This window comes from Osmia lignaria, unplaced genomic scaffold (assembly GCF_051020975.1).
Source record: "Osmia lignaria lignaria isolate PbOS001 unplaced genomic scaffold, iyOsmLign1 scaffold0002, whole genome shotgun sequence".
Lineage (NCBI taxonomy): Eukaryota > Metazoa > Arthropoda > Insecta > Hymenoptera > Megachilidae > Osmia > Osmia lignaria.
This window is the reverse complement of record NW_027478159.1, coordinates 27,548,133-27,567,721: the sequence shown is the minus strand read 5'-3', so window position 1 is coordinate 27,567,721 and position 19,589 is coordinate 27,548,133.

Sequence of the window (19,589 nt, the reverse complement as noted above, 5' to 3'; positions counted from 1 at the left end):
TGCGAGCCGCAAATGCCACTTCCAGCTTAGCTGTGCAGAGGAAGAACAACAAGAAGAAGAAGTATCTCGAAATATGTCCGTCAGGCCCGTTCCTTTGAGCTGAATCTGCAAATATCTCGGAAACGAAGCGAGCTATGGCAAAATGTTAAGAGACCTTTTTTGTAGAGAATAATGTTTCCTACAATTTACGTTCTATGATATTTTTTGATCAGAAGCGTAGTTCTCGAGATATATCAAGATATTTAAAAGTTCCGAAGCCGCACCAACATAATAGAGATACAGAAACACCGTGGCCCCTTTCTTTGAGATAACTCTGCACTAGTGCGAGCCGCAAATGCCACTTCCAGCTTAGCTGTGCAGAAGAAGAACAACAAGAAGAAGAAATATCTCGAAATATGTCCGTCAGGCCCCTTCCCTTGAGATAAATATGCAAATATCTCGGAAACGAAGCGAGCTATGGCAAAATGTTAAGAGACCTTTTTTGTAGAGAATTAAGTTTCCTACTTTTTATGTCCTATGATATTTTTTGATCAGATGCGTAGTTCTCGAGATATATCAAGATATTTAAAAGTTCCGAAGCCGCACCAACATAATAGAGATACAGAAACACCGTGGCCCCTTTCTTTGAGATAACTCTGCACTATTGCGAGCTGCAGATGCCACTTCCAGCTTAGCTGTGCAGAGGAAGACCAACAAGAAGAAAAAATATCTCGAAATATGTCCGTCAGGCCAGTTCCTTTGAGCTGAATCTGCAAATATCTCGGAAACGAAGCGAGCTATGGCAAAATGTTAAGAGACGTTTTTTGTAGAGAATTATGTTTCCTACAATTTATGTTCTATGATATTTTTTAATCAGAAGCGTAGTTTTCGAGATATATCGAGATATTTAAAAGTTCCGAAGACGCACCAACATAATAGAGATACAGAAACACCGTGGCCCCTTTCTTTGAGATAACTGTGCACTAGTGCGAGCCGCAAATGCCACTTCCAGCTTAGCTGTGCAGAAGAAGAACAACAAGAAGAAGAAATATCTCGAAATATGTCCGTCAGGCCCCTTCCCTTGAGATAAATCTGCAAATATCTCGGAAACGAAGCGAGCTATGGCAAAATGTTAAGAGACCTTTTTTGTAGAAAATTAAGTTTCCTACTTTTCATGTTCTATGATATTTTTTGATCAGATGCGTAGTTCTCGAGATATATCAAGATATTTAAAAGTTCCGAAGCCGCACCAACATAATAGAGATACAGAAACAACGTGGCCCCTTTCTTTGGGATAACTCTGCACTATTGCGAGCTGTAAATGCCACTTCCAGCTTAGCTGTGCAGAAGAAGAACAACAAGAAGAAGAAATATCTCGAAATATGTCCGTCAGGCCCCTTCCCTTGAGATATATCTGCAAATATCTCGGAAACGAAGTGAGCTATGGCAAAATGTTGAGAGACCTTTTTTGTAGAGAATTATGTTTCCTACAATTTATGTTCTATGATATTTTTTGATCAGAAGCGTAGTTTTCGAGATATATCGAGATATTTAAAAGTTCCGAAGCCGCACCAACATAATAGAGATACAGAAACACCGTGGCCCCTTTCTTTGAGATAACTCTGCACTAGTGCGAGCCGCAAATGCCACTTCCAGCTTAGCTGTGCAGAAGAAGAACAACAAGAAGAAGAAGTATCTCGAAATATGTCCGTCAGGCCCGTTCCTTTGAGCTGAATCTGCAAATATCTCGGAAACGAAGCGAGCTATGGCAAAATGTTAAGAGACCTTTTTTGTAGAGAATAATGTTTCCTACAATTTACGTTCTATGATATTTTTTGATCAGAAGCGTAGTTCTCGAGATATATCAAGATGTTTAAAAGTTCCGAAGCCGCACCAACATAATAGAGATACAGAAACACCGTGGCCCCTTTCTTTGAGATAACTCTGCACTAGTGCGAGCCGCAAATGCCACTTCCAGCTTAGCTGTGCAGAAGAAGAACAACAAGAAGAAGAAATATCTCGAAATATGTCCGTCAGGCCCCTTCCCTTGAGATAAATATGCAAATATCTCGGAAACGAAGCGAGCTATGGCAAAATGTTAAGAGACCTTTTTTGTAGAGAATTAAGTTTCCTACTTTTTATGTCCTATGATATTTTTTGATCAGATGCGTAGTTCTCGAGATATATCAAGATATTTAAAAGTTCCGAAGCCGCACCAACATAATGGAGATACAGAAACACCGTGGCCCCTTTCTTTGAGATAACTCTGCACTATTGCGAGCTGCAGATGCCACTTCCAGCTTAGCTGTGCAGAGGAAGAACAACAAGAAGAAAAAATATCTCGAAATATGTCCGTCAGGCCAGTTCCTTTGAGATATATCTGCAAATATCTCGGAAACGAAGCGAGCTATGGCAAAATGTTAAGAGACCTTATTTGTAGAGAATTAAGTTTCCTACTTTTTATGTTCTATGATATTTTTTGATCAGATGCGTAGTTCTCGAGATATATCAAGATATTTAAAAGTTCCGAAGCCGCACCAACATAATAGAGATACAGAAACACCGTGGCCCCTTTCTTTGAGATAACTCTGCACTATTGCGAGCTGTAAATGCCACGTCCAGCTTAGCTGTGCAGATTGAAGAACAACAAGAAGAAGAAATATCTCGAAATATGTCCGTCAGACCCCTTCCCTTGAGATGAATCTGCAAATATCTCGGAAACGAAGCGAGCTATGGCAAAATGTTAAGAGACCTTTTTTGTAGAGAATAATGTTTCCTACAATTTACGTTCTATGATATTTTTTGATCAGAAGCGCAGTTCTCGAGATATATCAAGATATTTAAAAGTTCCGAAGCCGCACCAACATAATAGAGATACAGAAACACCGTGGCCCCTTTCTTTGAGATAACTCTGCACTAGTGCGAGCCGCAAATGCCACTTCCAGCTTAGCTGTGCAGAAGAAGAACAACAAGAAGAAGAAATATCTCGAAATATGTCCGTCAGGCCCCTTCCCTTGAGATAAATATGCAAATATCTCGGAAACGAAGCGAGCTATTGCAAAATGTTAAGAGACCTTTTTTGTAGAGAATTAAGTTTCCTACTTTTTATGTCCTATGATATTTTTTGATCAGATGCGTAGTTCTCGAGATATATCAAGATATTTAAAAGTTCCGAAGCCGCACCAACATAATAGAGATACAGAAACACCGTGGCCCCTTTCTTTGAGATAACTCTGCACTATTGCGAGCTGCAAATGCCACTTCCAGCTTAGCTGTGCAGAGGAAGAACAAGAAGAAGAAGAAGTATCTCGAAATATGTCCGTCAGGCCAGTTCCTTTGAGTTGAATCTGCAAATATCTCGGAAACGAAGCGAGCTATGGCAAAATGTTAAGAGACGTTTTTTGTAGAGAATTATGTTTCCTACAATTTATGTTCTATGATATTTTTTAATCAGAAGCGTAGTTTTCGAGATATATCGAGATATTTAAAAGTTCCGAAGACGCACCAACATAATAGAGATACAGAAACACCGTGGCCCCTTTCTTTGAGATAACTGTGCACTAGTGCGAGCCGCAAATGCCACTTCCAGCTTAGCTGTGCAGAAGAAGAACAACAAGAAGAAGAAATATCTCGAAATATGTCCGTCAGGCCCCTTCCCTTGAGATATATCTGCAAATATCTCGGAAACGAAGCGAGCTATGGCAAAATGTTGAGAGACCTTTTTTGTAGAGAATTATGTTTCCTACAATTTATGTTCTATGATATTTTTTGATCAGAAGCGTAGTTTTCGAGATATATCGAGATATTTAAAAGTTCCGAAGCCGCACCAACATAATAGAGATACAGAAACACCGTGGCCCCTTTCTTTGAGATAACTCTGCACTAGTGCGAGCCGCAAATGCCACTTCCAGCTTAGCTGTGCAGAGGAAGAACAACAAGAAGAAGAAGTATCTCGAAATATGTCCGTCAGGCCCGTTCCTTTGAGCTGAATCTGCAAATATCTCGGAAACGAAGCGAGCTATGGCAAAATGTTAAGAGACCTTTTTTGTAGAGAATAATGTTTCCTACAATTTACGTTCTATGATATTTTTTGATCAGAAGCGTAGTTCTCGAGATATATCAAGATATTTAAAAGTTCCGAAGCCGCACCAACATAATAGAGATACAGAAACACCGTGGCCCCTTTCTTTGAGATAACTCTGCACGATTGCGAGCTGGAAATGCCACTTCCAGCTTAGCTGTGCAGAAGAAGAACAACAAGAAGAAGAAATATCTCGAAATATGTCCATCAGGACCCTTCCCTTGAGATAAATCTGCAAATATCTCGGAAACGAAGCGAGCTATGGCAAAATGTTAAGAGACCTTTTTTGTAGAGAATTAAGTTTCCTACTTTTTATGTTCTATGATATTTTTTGATCAGATGCGTAGTTCTCGAGATATATCAAGATATTTAAAAGTTCCGAAGCCGCACCAACATAATAGAGATACAGAAACACCGTGGCCCCTTTCTTTGAGATAACTCTGCACTATTGCGAGCTGCAAATGCCACTTCCAGCTTAGCTGTGCAGAAGAAGAACAACAAGAAGAAGAAATATCTCGAAATATGTCCGTCAGGCCCCTTCCCTTGAGATAAATCTGCAAATATCTCGGAAACGAAGCGAGCTATGGCAAAATGTTAAGAGACCTTTCTTGTATGGAATTATGTTTCCTACTTTTTATGTTGTATGATATTTTTTGATCAGACGCGTAGTTCTCGAGATATATCAAGATATTTAAAAGTTCCGAAGCCGCACCAACATAATAGAGATACAGAAACACCGTGGCCCCTCTCTTTGAGATAACTCTGCACTATTGCGAGCTGCAAATGCCACTTCCAGTTTAGCTGTGCAGAAGAAGAACAACAAGAAGAAGAAATATCTCGAAATATGTCCGTTAGGCCCCTTCCCTTGAGATAAATCGGCAAGTATCTCGGAAACGAAGCGAGCTATGGCAAAATGTTGAGAGACCTTTTTTGTAGAGAATTAAGTTTCCTACTTTTTATGTTCTATGATATTTTTTAATCAGATGCGTAGATCTCGAGATATATCAAGATATTTAAAAGTTCCGAAGCCGCACCAACATAATAGAGATACAGAAACACCGTGGCCCCTTTCTTTGAGATAACTCTGCACTATTGCGAGCTGCAAATGCCACTTCCAGCTTAGCTGTGCAGAAGAAGAACAACAAGAAGAAGAAATATCTCGAAATATGTCCGTCAGGCCCCTTCCCTTGAGATAAATCTGCAAATATCTCGGAAACGAAGCGAGCTATGGCAAAATGTTAAGAGACCTTTTTTGTATGGAATTGTTTCCTACTTTTTATGTTCTATGATATTTTTTGATCAGACGCGTAGTTCTCGAGATATATCAAGATATTTAAAAGTTCCGAAGCCGCACCAACATAATAGAGATACAGAAACACCGTGGCTCCTTTCTTTTAGATAACTCTGCACTATTGCGACCTGGAAATGCCACTTCCAGTTTAGCTGTGCAGAAGAAGAACAACAAGAAGAAGAAATATCTCGAAATAAGTCCGTTAGGCCCCTTCCCTTGAGATAAATCTGCAAATATCTCGGAAACGAAGCGAGCTATGGCAAAATATTAAGAGACCTTTTTTGTAGAGAATTAGGTTTCCTACGTTTTATGTTGTATGATATTTTTTGATCAGATGCGTAGTTCTCGAGATATATCAAGATATTTAAAAGTTCCGAAGCCGCACCAACATAATAGAGATACAGAAACACCGTGGCCCCTTTCTTTGAGATAACTCTGTACTAGTGCGAGCCGCAAATGCCACTTCCAGCTTAGCTGTGCAGAAGAAGAACAACAAGAAGAAGAAATATCACGAAATATGTCCGTTAGGCCCCTTCCCTTGAGATAAATCTGCAAATATCTCGGAAACGAAACGAGCTATGGCAAAATGTTAAGAGACCTTTTTTGTAGCGAATTAAGTTTCCTACTTTTTATGTTCTATGATATTTTTTGATCAGATGCGTCGTTCTCGAGATATATCAAGATATTTAAAAGTTCCGAAGCCGCACCAACATAATAGAGATACAGAAACACCGTGGCCCCTCTCTTTGAGATAACTCTGCACAATTGCGAGCTGCAAATGCCACTTCCAGCTTAGCTGTGCAGAAGAAGAACAACAAGAAGAAGAAATATCTCGAAATATGTCCGTCAGGCCCCTTCCCTTGAGATAAATCTGCAAATATCTCGGAAACGAAGCGAGCTATTGCAAAATGTTAAGAGACCTTTTTTGTAGAGAATTGAGTTTCCTACTTTTTATGTTCTATGATATTTTTTGATCAGATGCGTAGTTCTCGAGATATATCAAGATATTTAAAAGTTAAGAAGCCGCACCAACAGAATAGAGATACAGAAACACCGTGGCCCCTTTCTTTGAGATAACTCTGCACTATTGCGAGCTGCAAATGCCACTTCCAGCTAAGCTGTGCAGAAGAAGAACAACAAGAAGAAGAAATATCTCGAAATATGTCCGTCAGGCCCCTTCCCTTGAGATAAATCTGCAAATATCTCGGAAACGAAGCGAGCTATGGCAAAATGTTAAGAGACCTTTTTTGTAGAGAATTAAGTTTCCTACTTTTCATGTTCTATGATATTTTTTGATCAGATGCGTAGTTCTCGAGATATATCAAGATATTTAAAAGTTCCGAAGCCGCACCAACATAATAGAGATACAGAAACACCGTGGCCCCTTTCTTTGAGATAACTCTGCACTATTGCGAGCTGTAAATGCCACTTCCAGCTTAGCTGTGCAGAAGAAGAACAACAAGAAGAAGAAATATCTCGAAATATGTCCGTCAGGCCCCTTCCCTTGAGATATATCTGCAAATATCTCGGAAACGAAGCGAGCTATGGCAAAATGTTGAGAGACCTTTTTTGTAGAGAATTATGTTTCCTACAATTTATGTTCTATGATATTTTTTGATCAGAAGCGTAGTTTTCGAGATATATCGAGATATTTAAAAGTTCCGAAGCCGCACCAACATAATAGAGATACAGAAACACCGTGGCCCCTTTCTTTGAGATAACTCTGCACTAGTGCGAGCCGCAAATGCCACTTCCAGCTTAGCTGTGCAGAGGAAGAACAACAAGAAGAAGAAGTATCTCGAAATATGTCCGTCAGGCCCGTTCCTTTGAGCTGAATCTGCAAATATCTCGGAAACGAAGCGAGCTATGGCAAAATGTTAAGAGACCTTTTTTGTAGAGAATAATGTTTCCTACAATTTACGTTCTATGATATTTTTTGATCAGAAGCGTAGTTCTCGAGATATATCAAGATATTTAAAAGTTCCGAAGCCGCACCAACATAATAGAGATACAGAAACACCGTGGCCCCTTTCTTTGAGATAACTCTGCACTAGTGCGAGCCGCAAATGCCACTTCCAGCTTAGCTGTGCAGAAGAAGAACAACAAGAAGAAGAAATATCTCGAAATATGTCCGTCAGGCCCCTTCCCTTGAGATAAATATGCAAATATCTCGGAAACGAAGCGAGCTATGGCAAAATGTTAAGAGACCTTTTTTGTAGAGAATTAAGTTTCCTACTTTTTATGTCCTATGATATTTTTTGATCAGATGCGTAGTTCTCGAGATATATCAAGATATTTAAAAGTTCCGAAGCCGCACCAACATAATAGAGATACAGAAACACCGTGGCCCCTTTCTTTGAGATAACTCTGCACTATTGCGAGCTGCAGATGCCACTTCCAGCTTAGCTGTGCAGAGGAAGACCAACAAGAAGAAAAAATATCTCGAAATATGTCCGTCAGGCCAGTTCCTTTGAGCTGAATCTGCAAATATCTCGGAAACGAAGCGAGCTATGGCAAAATGTTAAGAGACGTTTTTTGTAGAGAATTATGTTTCCTACAATTTATGTTCTATGATATTTTTTAATCAGAAGCGTAGTTTTCGAGATATATCGAGATATTTAAAAGTTCCGAAGACGCACCAACATAATAGAGATACAGAAACACCGTGGCCCCTTTCTTTGAGATAACTGTGCACTACTGCGAGCCGCAAATGCCACTTCCAGCTTAGCTGTGCAGAAGAAGAACAACAAGAAGAAGAAATATCTCGAAATATGTCCGTCAGGCCCCTTCCCTTGAGATAAATCTGCAAATATCTCGGAAACGAAGCGAGCTATGGCAAAATGTTAAGAGACCTTTTTTGTAGAAAATTAAGTTTCCTACTTTTCATGTTCTATGATATTTTTTGATCAGATGCGTAGTTCTCGAGATATATCAAGATATTTAAAAGTTCCGAAGCCGCACCAACATAATAGAGATACAGAAACACCGTGGCCCCTTTCTTTGGGATAACTCTGCACTATTGCGAGCTGTAAATGCCACTTCCAGCTTAGCTGTGCAGAAGAAGAACAACAAGAAGAAGAAATATCTCGAAATATGTCCGTCAGGCCCCTTCCCTTGAGATATATCTGCAAATATCTCGGAAACGAAGTGAGCTATGGCAAAATGTTGAGAGACCTTTTTTGTAGAGAATTATGTTTCCTACAATTTATGTTCTATGATATTTTTTGATCAGAAGCGTAGTTTTCGAGATATATCGAGATATTTAAAAGTTCCGAAGCCGCACCAACATAATAGAGATACAGAAACACCGTGGCCCCTTTCTTTGAGATAACTCTGCACTAGTGCGAGCCGCAAATGCCACTTCCAGCTTAGCTGTGCAGAAGAAGAACAACAAGAAGAAGAAGTATCTCGAAATATGTCCGTCAGGCCCGTTCCTTTGAGCTGAATCTGCAAATATCTCGGAAACGAAGCGAGCTATGGCAAAATGTTAAGAGACCTTTTTTGTAGAGAATAATGTTTCCTACAATTTACGTTCTATGATATTTTTTGATCAGAAGCGTAGTTCTCGAGATATATCAAGATGTTTAAAAGTTCCGAAGCCGCACCAACATAATAGAGATACAGAAACACCGTGGCCCCTTTCTTTGAGATAACTCTGCACTAGTGCGAGCCGCAAATGCCACTTCCAGCTTAGCTGTGCAGAAGAAGAACAACAAGAAGAAGAAATATCTCGAAATATGTCCGTCAGGCCCCTTCCCTTGAGATAAATATGCAAATATCTCGGAAACGAAGCGAGCTATGGCAAAATGTTAAGAGACCTTTTTTGTAGAGAATTAAGTTTCCTACTTTTTATGTCCTATGATATTTTTTGATCAGATGCGTAGTTCTCGAGATATATCAAGATATTTAAAAGTTCCGAAGCCGCACCAACATAATGGAGATACAGAAACACCGTGGCCCCTTTCTTTGAGATAACTCTGCACTATTGCGAGCTGCAGATGCCACTTCCAGCTTAGCTGTGCAGAGGAAGAACAACAAGAAGAAAAAATATCTCGAAATATGTCCGTCAGGCCAGTTCCTTTGAGATATATCTGCAAATATCTCGGAAACGAAGCGAGCTATGGCAAAATGTTAAGAGACCTTATTTGTAGAGAATTAAGTTTCCTACTTTTTATGTTCTATGATATTTTTTGATCAGATGCGTAGTTCTCGAGATATATCAAGATATTTAAAAGTTCCGAAGCCGCACCAACATAATAGAGATACAGAAACACCGTGGCCCCTTTCTTTGAGATAACTCTGCACTATTGCGAGCTGTAAATGCCACGTCCAGCTTAGCTGTGCAGATTGAAGAACAACAAGAAGAAGAAATATCTCGAAATATGTCCGTCAGACCCCTTCCCTTGAGATGAATCTGCAAATATCTCGGAAACGAAGCGAGCTATGGCAAAATGTTAAGAGACCTTTTTTGTAGAGAATAATGTTTCCTACAATTTACGTTCTATGATATTTTTTGATCAGAAGCGTAGTTTTCGAGATATATCGAGATATTTAAAAGTTCCGAAGCCGCACCAACATAATAGAGATACAGAAACACCGTGGCCCCTTTCTTTGAGATAACTCTGCACTAGTGCGAGCCGCAAATGCCACTTCCAGCTTAGCTGTGCAGAAGAAGAACAACAAGAAGAAGAAATATCTCGAAATATGTCCGTCAGGCCCCTTCCCTTGAGATATATCTGCAAATATCTCGGAAACGAAGTGAGCTATGGCAAAATGTTGAGAGACCTTTTTTGTAGAGAATTATGTTTCCTACAATTTATGTTCTATGATATTTTTTGATCAGAAGCGTAGTTTTCGAGATATATCGAGATATTTAAAAGTTCCGAAGCCGCAGCAACATAATAGAGATACAGAAACACCGTGGCCCCTTTCTTTGAGATAACTCTGCACTAGTGCGAGCCGCAAATGCCACTTCCAGCTTAGCTGTGCAGAAGAAGAACAACAAGAAGAAGAAATATCTCGAAATATGTCCGTCAGGCCCCTTCCCTTGAGATAAATCTGCAAATATCTCGGAAACGAAGCGAGCTATGGCAAAATGTTAAGAGATCTTTTTTGTAGGGAATTAAGTTTCCTACTTTTTATGTTCTATGATATTTTTTGATCAGATGCGCAGTTCTCGAGATATATCAAGATATTTAAAAGTTCCGAAGCCGCACCAACATAATAGAGGTACAGAAACACCGTGGCCCCTTTCTTTGAGATAACTCTGCACTATTGCGAGCTGCACATGCCACTTCCAGCTTAGCTGTGCAGAAGAAGAACAACAAGAAGAAGAAATATCTCGAAATATGTCCGTTAGGCCCCTTCCCTTGAGATAAATCTGCAAATATCTCGGAAACGAAGCGAGCTATGGGAAAATGTTAAGAGACCTTTTTTGTAGAGAATTATGTTTCCTACAATTTATGTTCTATGATATTTTTTGATCAGAAGCGTAGTTTTCGAGATATATCGAGATATTTAAAAGTTCCGAAGCCGCACCAACATAATAGAGATACAGAAACACCGTGGCCCCTTTCTTTGAGATAACTCTGCACTATTGCGAGGTGCAAATGCCACTTCCAGCTTAGCTGTGCAGAGGAAGAACAACAAGAAGAAGAAATATCTCGAAATATGTCCGTCAGGCCAGTTCCTTTGAGCTGAATCTGCAAATATCTCGGAAACGAAGCGAGCTATGGCAAAATGTTAAGAGACGTTTTTTGTAGAGAATTATGTTTCCTACAATTTATGTTCTATGATATTTTTTGATCAGAAGCGTAGTTTTCGAGATATATCGAGATATTTAAAAGTTCCGAAGCCGCACCAACATAATAGAGATACAGAAACACCGTGGCCCCTTTCTTTGAGATAACTCTGCACTAGTGCGAGCCGCAAATGCCACTTCCAGCTTAGCTGTGCAGAAGAAGAACAACAAGAAGAAGAAATATCTCGAAATATGTCCGTCAGGCCCCTTCCCTTGAAATAAATATGCAAATATCTCGGAAACGAAGCGAGCTATGGCAAAACGTTAAGAGACCTTTTTTGTAGAGAATTAAGTTTCCTACTTTTTATGTTCTATGATATTTTTTGATCAGATGCGTAGTTCTCGAGATATATCAAGATATTTAAAAGTTCCGAAGCCGCACCAACATAATAGAGATACAGAAACACCGTGGCCCCTTTCTTTGAGATAACTCTGCACTATTGCGAGCTGCAAATGCCACTTCCAGCTTAGCTGTGCAGAGGAAGAACAACAAGAAGAAGAAATATCTCGAAATATGTCCGTTAGGCCCCTTCCCTTGAGATATATCTGCAAATATCTCGGAAACGAAGCGAGCTATGGCAAAATGTTAAGAGACCTTTTTTGTAGAGAATTAAGTTTCCTACTTTTTATGTTCTATGATATTTTTTGATCAGAAGCGTAGTTTTCGAGATATATCGAGATATTTAAAAGTTCCGAAGCCGCACCAACATAATAGAGATACAGAAACACCGTGGCCCCTTTCTTTGAGATAACTCTGCACTAGTGCGAGCCGCAAATGCCACTTCCAGCTTAGCTGTGCAGAAGAAGAACAACAAGAAGAAGAAATATCTCGAAATATGTCCGTCAGGCCCCTTCCCTTGAAATAAATATGCAAATATCTCGGAAACGAAGCGAGCTATGGCAAAACGTTAAGAGACCTTTTTTGTAGAGAATTAAGTTTCCTACTTTTTATGTTCTATGATATTTTTTGATCAGATGCGTAGTTCTCGAGATATATCAAGATATTTAAAAGTTCCGAAGCCGCACCAACATAATAGAGATACAGAAACACCGTGGCCCCTTTCTTTGAGATAACTCTGCACTATTGCGAGCTGCAAATGCCACTTCCAGCTTAGCTGTGCAGAGGAAGAACAACAAGAAGAAGAAATATCTCGAAATATGTCCGTTAGGCCCCTTCCCTTGAGATATATCTGCAAATATCTCGGAAACGAAGCGAGCTATGGCAAAATGTTAAGAGACCGTTTTTGTAGAGAATTATGTTTCCTACTTTTTATGTTCTATGATATTTTTTGACCAGACGCGTAGTTCTCGAGATATATCAAGATATTTAAAAGTTCCGAAGCCGCACCAACATAATAGAGATACAGAAACACCGTGGCCTCTTTCTTTGAGATAACTCTGCACTATTGCGAGCTGTAAATGCCACTTCCAGCTTAGCTGTGCAGAAGAAGAACAACAAGAAGAAGAAATATCTCGAAATATGTCCGTCAGGCCCCTTCCCTTGAGATATATCTGCAAATATCTCGGAAACGAAGTGAGCTATGGCAAAATGTTGAGAGACCTTTTTTGTAGAGAATTATGTTTCCTACAATTTATGTTCTATGATATTTTTTGATCAGAAGCGTAGTTTTCGAGATATATCGAGATATTTAAAAGTTCCGAAGCCGCAGCAACATAATAGAGATACAGAAACACCGTGGCCCCTTTCTTTGAGATAACTCTGCACTAGTGCGAGCCGCAAATGCCACTTCCAGCTTAGCTGTGCAGAAGAAGAACAACAAGAAGAAGAAATATCTCGAAATATGTCCGTCAGGCCCCTTCCCTTGAGATAAATCTGCAAATATCTCGGAAACGAAGCGAGCTATGGCAAAATGTTAAGAGATCTTTTTTGTAGGGAATTAAGTTTCCTACTTTTTATGTTCTATGATATTTTTTGATCAGATGCGCAGTTCTCGAGATATATCAAGATATTTAAAAGTTCCGAAGCCGCACCAACATAATAGAGGTACAGAAACACCGTGGCCCCTTTCTTTGAGATAACTCTGCACTATTGCGAGCTGCACATGCCACTTCCAGCTTAGCTGTGCAGAAGAAGAACAACAAGAAGAAGAAATATCTCGAAATATGTCCGTTAGGCCCCTTCCCTTGAGATAAATCTGCAAATATCTCGGAAACGAAGCGAGCTATGGCAAAATGTTAAGAGATCTTTTTTGTAGAGAATTATGTTTCCTACAATTTATGTTGTATGATATTTTTTGATCAGAAGCGTAGTTTTCGAGATATATCGAGATATTTAAAAGTTCCGAAGCCGCACCAACATAATAGAGATACAGAAACACCGTGGCCCCTTTCTTTGAGATAACTCTGCACTATTGCGAGGTGCAAATGCCACTTCCAGCTTAGCTGTGCAGAGGAAGAACAACAAGAAGAAGAAATATCTCGAAATATGTCCGTCAGGCCAGTTCCTTTGAGCTGAATCTGCAAATATCTCGGAAACGAAGCGAGCTATGGCAAAATGTTAAGAGACGTTTTTTGTAGAGAATTATGTTTCCTACAATTTATGTTCTATGATATTTTTTGATCAGAAGCGTAGTTTTGGAGATATATCGAGATATTTAAAAGTTCCGAAGCCGCACCAACATAATAGAGATACAGAAACACCGTGGCCCCTTTCTTTGAGATAACTCTGCACTAGTGCGAGCCGCAAATGCCACTTCCAGCTTAGCTGTGCAGAAGAAGAACAACAAGAAGAAGAAATATCTCGAAATATGTCCGTCAGGCCCCTTCCCTTGAGATAAATCTGCAAATGTCTCGGAAACGAAGAGAGCTATGGCAAAATGTTAAGAGACCTTTTTTGTAGAGAATTAAGTTTCCTACAATTTATGTTCTATGATATTTTTTGATCAGAAGCGTAGTTTTCGAGATATATCGAGATATTTAAAAGTTCCGAAGCCGCACCAACATAATAGAGATACAGAAACACCGTGGCCCCTTTCTTTGAGATAACTCTGCACTATTGCGAGCTGCAAATGCCACTTCCAGCTTAGCTGTGCAGAGCAAGAACAACAAGAAGAAGAAATATCTCGAAATATGTCCGTCAGGCCAGTTCCTTTGAGCTGAATCTGCAAATATCTCGGAAACGAAGCGAGCTATGGCAAAATGTTAAGAGACGTTTTTTGTAGAGAATTATGTTTCCTACAAATTATGTTCTATGATATTTTTTGATCAGAAGCGTAGTTTTCGAGATATATCGAGATATTTAAAAGTTCCGAAGCCGCACCAACATAATGGAGATACAGAAACACCGTGGCCCCTTTCTTTGAGATAACGCTGCACTAGTGCGAGCTGGAAATGCCACTTCCAGTTTAGCTGTGCAGAAGAAGAATAACAAGAAGCAGAAATATCTCGAAATATGTCCGTTAGGCCCCTTCCCTTGAGATAAATCTGAATATATCTCGGAAACGAAGCGAGTTATGGCAAAATGTTAAGAGACCTTTTTTGTAGAGAATTAAGTTTCCTTCTTTTTATGTTCTATGATATTTTTTGATCAGATGCGTAGTTCTCGAGATATATCAAGATATTTAAAAGTTCCGATGCCGCACCAACATAATAGAGATACAGAAACACCCTGGCCCCTCTCTTTGAGATAACTCTGCACTATTGCGAGCTGGAAATGCCACTTCCAGTTTAGCTGTGCAGAAGAAGAACAACAAGAAGAAGAAATATCTCGAAATATGTCCGTTAGGCCCCTTCCCTTGAGATATATGTGCAAATATCTCGGAAACGAAGCGAGCTATGGCAAAATGTTAAGAGACCTTTTTTCTAGAGAATTAAGTTTCCTACTTTTTATGTTCTATGATATTTTTTGATCAGATGCGTAGTTCTCGAGATATATCAAGATATTTAAAAGTTCCGAAGCCGCACCAACATAATAGAGATACAGAAACACCGTGGCCCCATTCTTTGAGATAACTCTGCACTATTGCGAGCTGCAAATGCCACTTCCAGCGTAGCTGTGCAGAAGAAGAACAACAAGAAGAAGAAATATCTCGAAATATGTCCGTCAGGCCCCTTCCCTTGAGATAAATCTGGAAATATCTCGGAAACGAAGAGAGCTATGGCAAAATGTTAAGAGACCTTTTTTGTAGAGAATTAAGTTTCGTACTTTTTATGTTCTATGATATTTTTTGATCAGATGCGTAGTTCTCGAGATATATCAAGATATTTAAAAGTTCCGAAGCCGCACCAACATAATAGAGATACAGAAACACCGTGGCCCCTTTCTTTGAGATAACTCTGCACTATTGCGAGCTGTAAATGCCACTTCCAGCTTAGCTGTGCAGAAGAAGAACAACAAGAAGAAGAAATATCTCGAAATATGTCCGTCAGGCCCCTTCCCTTGAGATATATCTGCAAATATCTCGGAAACGAAGCGAGCTATGGCAAAATGTTAAGAGACCTTTTTTGTAGAGAATTATGTTTCGTACAATTTATGTTCTATGATATTTTTTGATCAGAAGCGTAGTTTTCGAGATATATCGAGATATTTAAAAGTTCCGATGCCGCACCAACATAATAGAGATACAGAATCACCGTGGCCCCTTTCTTTGAGATAACTCTGCACTAGTGCGAGCCGCAAATGCCACTTCCAGCTTAGCTGTGCAGAAGAAGAACAACAAGAAGAAGAAATATCTCGAAATATGTCCGTCAGGCCCCTTCCCTTGAGATAAATCGGCAAATATCTCGGAAACGAAGCGAGCTATGGCAAAATGTTAAGAGACCTTTTTTGTAGAGAATTAAGTTTCCTACTTTTTACCTTCTATGATATTTTTTGATCAGATGCGTAGTTCTCGAGATATATCAAGATATTTAAAAGTTCCGAAGCCGCACCAACATAATAGAGATACAGAAACACCGTGGCCCCTCTCTTTGAGATAACTCTGCACTATTGCGAGCTGGAAATGCCACTTCCAGCTTAGCTGTGCAGAAGAAGAACAACAAGAAGAAGAAATATCTCGAAATATGTCCGTCAGGCCCCTTCCCTTGAGATATATCTGCAAATATCTCGGAAACGAAGTGAGCTATGGCAAAATGTTGAGAGACCTTTTTTGTAGAGAATTATGTTTCCTACAATTTATGTTCTATGATATTTTTTGATCAGAAGCGTAGTTTTCGAGATATATCGAGATATTTAAAAGTTCCGAAGCCGCAGCAACATAATAGAGATACAGAAACACCGTGGCCCCTTTCTTTGAGATAACTCTGCACTAGTGCGAGCCGCAAATGCCACTTCCAGCTTAGCTGTGCAGAAGAAGAACAACAAGAAGAAGAAATATCTCGAAATATGTCCGTCAGGCCCCTTCCCTTGAGATAAATCTGCAAATATCTCGGAAACCAAGCGAGCTATGGCAAAATGTTAAGAGACCTTTTTTGTAGAGAATTAAGTTTCCTACTTTTTATGTTCTATGATATTTTTTGATCAGATGCGCAGTTCTCGAGATATATCAAGATATTTAAAAGTTCCGAAGCCGCACCAACATAATAGAGATACAGAAACACCGTGGCCCCTTTCTTTGAGATAACTCTGCACTATTGCGAGGTGCAAATGCCACTTCCAGCTTAGCTGTGCAGAGGAAGAACAACAAGAAGAAGAAATATCTCGAAATATGTCCGTCAGGCCAGTTCCTTTGAGCGGAATCTGCAAATATCTCGGAAACGAAGCGAGCTATGGCAAAATGTTAAGAGACGTTTTTTGTAGAGAATTATGTTTCCTACAATTTATGTTCTATGATATTTTTTGATCAGAAGCGTAGTTTTCGAGATATATCGAGATATTTAAAAGTTCCGAAGCCGCACCAACATAATAGAGATACAGAAACACCGTGGCCCCTTTCTTTGAGATAACTCTGCACTAGTGCGAGCCGCAAATGCCACTTCCAGCTTAGCTGTGCAGAAGAAGAACAACAAGAAGAAGAAATATCTCGAAATATGTCCGTCAGGCCCCTTCCCTTGAGATAAATCTGCAAATATCTCGGAAACGAAGCGAGCTATGGCAAAATGTTAAGAGACCTTTTTTGTAGAGAATTAAGTTTCCTACTTTTTATCTTCTATGATATTTTTTGATCAGATGCGTAGTTCTCGAGATATATCAAGATATTTAAAAGTTCCGAAGCCGCACCAACATAATAGAGATACAGAAACTCCGTGGCCCCTTTCTTTGAGATAACTCTGCACTATGGCGAGCTGCAAATGCCACTTCCAGCTTAGCTGTGCAGAAGAAGAATAACAAGAAGAAGAAATATCTCGAAATATGTCCGTCAGGCCCCTTCCCTTGAGATAAATCTGCAAATGTCTCGGAAACGAAGAGAGCTATGGCAAAATGTTAAGAGACCTTTTTTGTAGAGAATTAAGTTTCCTACAATTTATGTTCTATGATATTTTTTGATCAGAAGCGTAGTTTTCGAGATATATCGAGATATTTAAAAGTTCCGAAGCCGCACCAACATAATAGAGATACAGAAACACCGTGGCCCCTTTCTTTGAGATAACTCTGCACTATTGCGAGCTGCAAATGCCACTTCCAGCTTAGCTGTGCAGAGCAAGAACAACAAGAAGAAGAAATATCTCGAAATATGTCCGTCAGGCCAGTTCCTTTGAGCTGAATCTGCAAATATCTCGGAAACGAAGCGAGCTATGGCAAAATGTTAAGAGACGTTTTTTGTAGAGAATTATGTTTCCTACAATTTATGTTCTATGATATTTTTTGATCAGAAGCGTAGTTTTCGAGATATATCGAGATATTTAAAAGTTCCGAAGCCGCACCAACATAATGGAGATACAGAAACACCGTGGCCCCTTTCTTTGAGATAACGCTGCACTAGTGCGAGCTGGAAATGCCACTTCCAGTATAGCTGTGCAGAAGAAGAACAACAAGAAGCAGAAATATCTCGAAATATGTCCGTTAGGCCCCTTCCCTTGAGATAAATCTGCAAATATCTCGGAAACGAAGCGAGCTATGGCAAAATGTTAAGAGACCTTTTTTGTAGAGAATTAAGTTTCCTACTTTTTATGTTCTATGATATTTTTTGATCAGATGCGTAGTTCTCGAGATATATCAAGATATTTAAAAGTTCCGAAGCCGCACCAACATAATAGAGATACAGAAACACCGTGGCCCCTTTCTTTGAGATAACTCTGCACTAGTGCGAGCCGCAAATGCCACTTCCAGCTTAGCTGTGCAGAAGAAGAACAACAAGAAGAAGAAATATCTCGAAATATGTCCGTCAGGCCCCTTCCCTTGAGATAAATCGGCAAATATCTCGGAAACGAAGCGAGCTATGGCAAAATGTTAAGAGACCTTTTTTGTAGAGAATTAAGTCTCCTACTTTTTAGCTTCTATGATATTTTTTGATCAGATGCGTAGTTCTCGAGATATATCAAGATATTTAAAAGCTCCGAAGCCGCACCAACATAATAGAGATACAGAAACACCGTGGCCCCTCTCTTTGAGATAACTCTGCACTATTGCGAGCTGGAAATGCCACTTCCAGCTTAGCTGTGCAGAAGAAGAACAACAAGAAGAAGAAATATCTCGAAATATGTCCGTCAGGCCCCTTCCCTTGAGATATATCTGCAAATATCTCGGAAACGAAGCGAGCTATGGCAAAATGTTAAGAGACCTTTTTTGTAGAGAATTATGTTTCCTACAATTTATGTTCTATGATATTTTTTGATCAGAAGCGTAGTTTTCGAGATATATCGAGATATTTAAAAGTTCCGATGCCGCACCAACATAATAGAGATACAGAATCACCGTGGCCCCTTTCTTTGAGATAACTCTGCACTAGTGCGAGCCGCAAATGCCACTTCCAGCTTAGCTGTGCAGAAGAAGAACAACAAGAAGAAGAAATATCTCGAAATATGTCCGTCAGGCCCCTTCCCTTGAGATAAATCGGCAAATATCTCGGAAACGAAGCGAGCTATGGCAAAATGTTAAGAGACCTTTTTTGTAGAGAATTAAGTTTCCTACTTTTTACCTTCTATGATATTTTTTGATCAGATGCGTAGTTCTCGAGATATATCAAGATATTTAAAAGTTCCGAAGCCGCACCAACATAATAGAGATACAGAAACACCGTGGCCCCTCTCTTTGAGATAACTCTGCACTATTGCGAGCTGGAAATGCCACTTCCAGTTTAGCTGTGCAGAAGAAGAACAACAAGAAGAAGAAATATCTCGAAATATGTCCGTCAGGCCCCTTCCCTTGAGATAAATCGGCAAATATCTCGGAAACGAAGCGAGCTATGGCAAAATGTTAAGAGACCTTTTTTGTAGAGAATTAAGTCTCCTACTTTTTACCTTCTATGATATTTTTTGATCAGATGCGTAGTTCTCGAGATATATCAAGATATTTAAAAGTTCCGAAGCCGCACCAACAT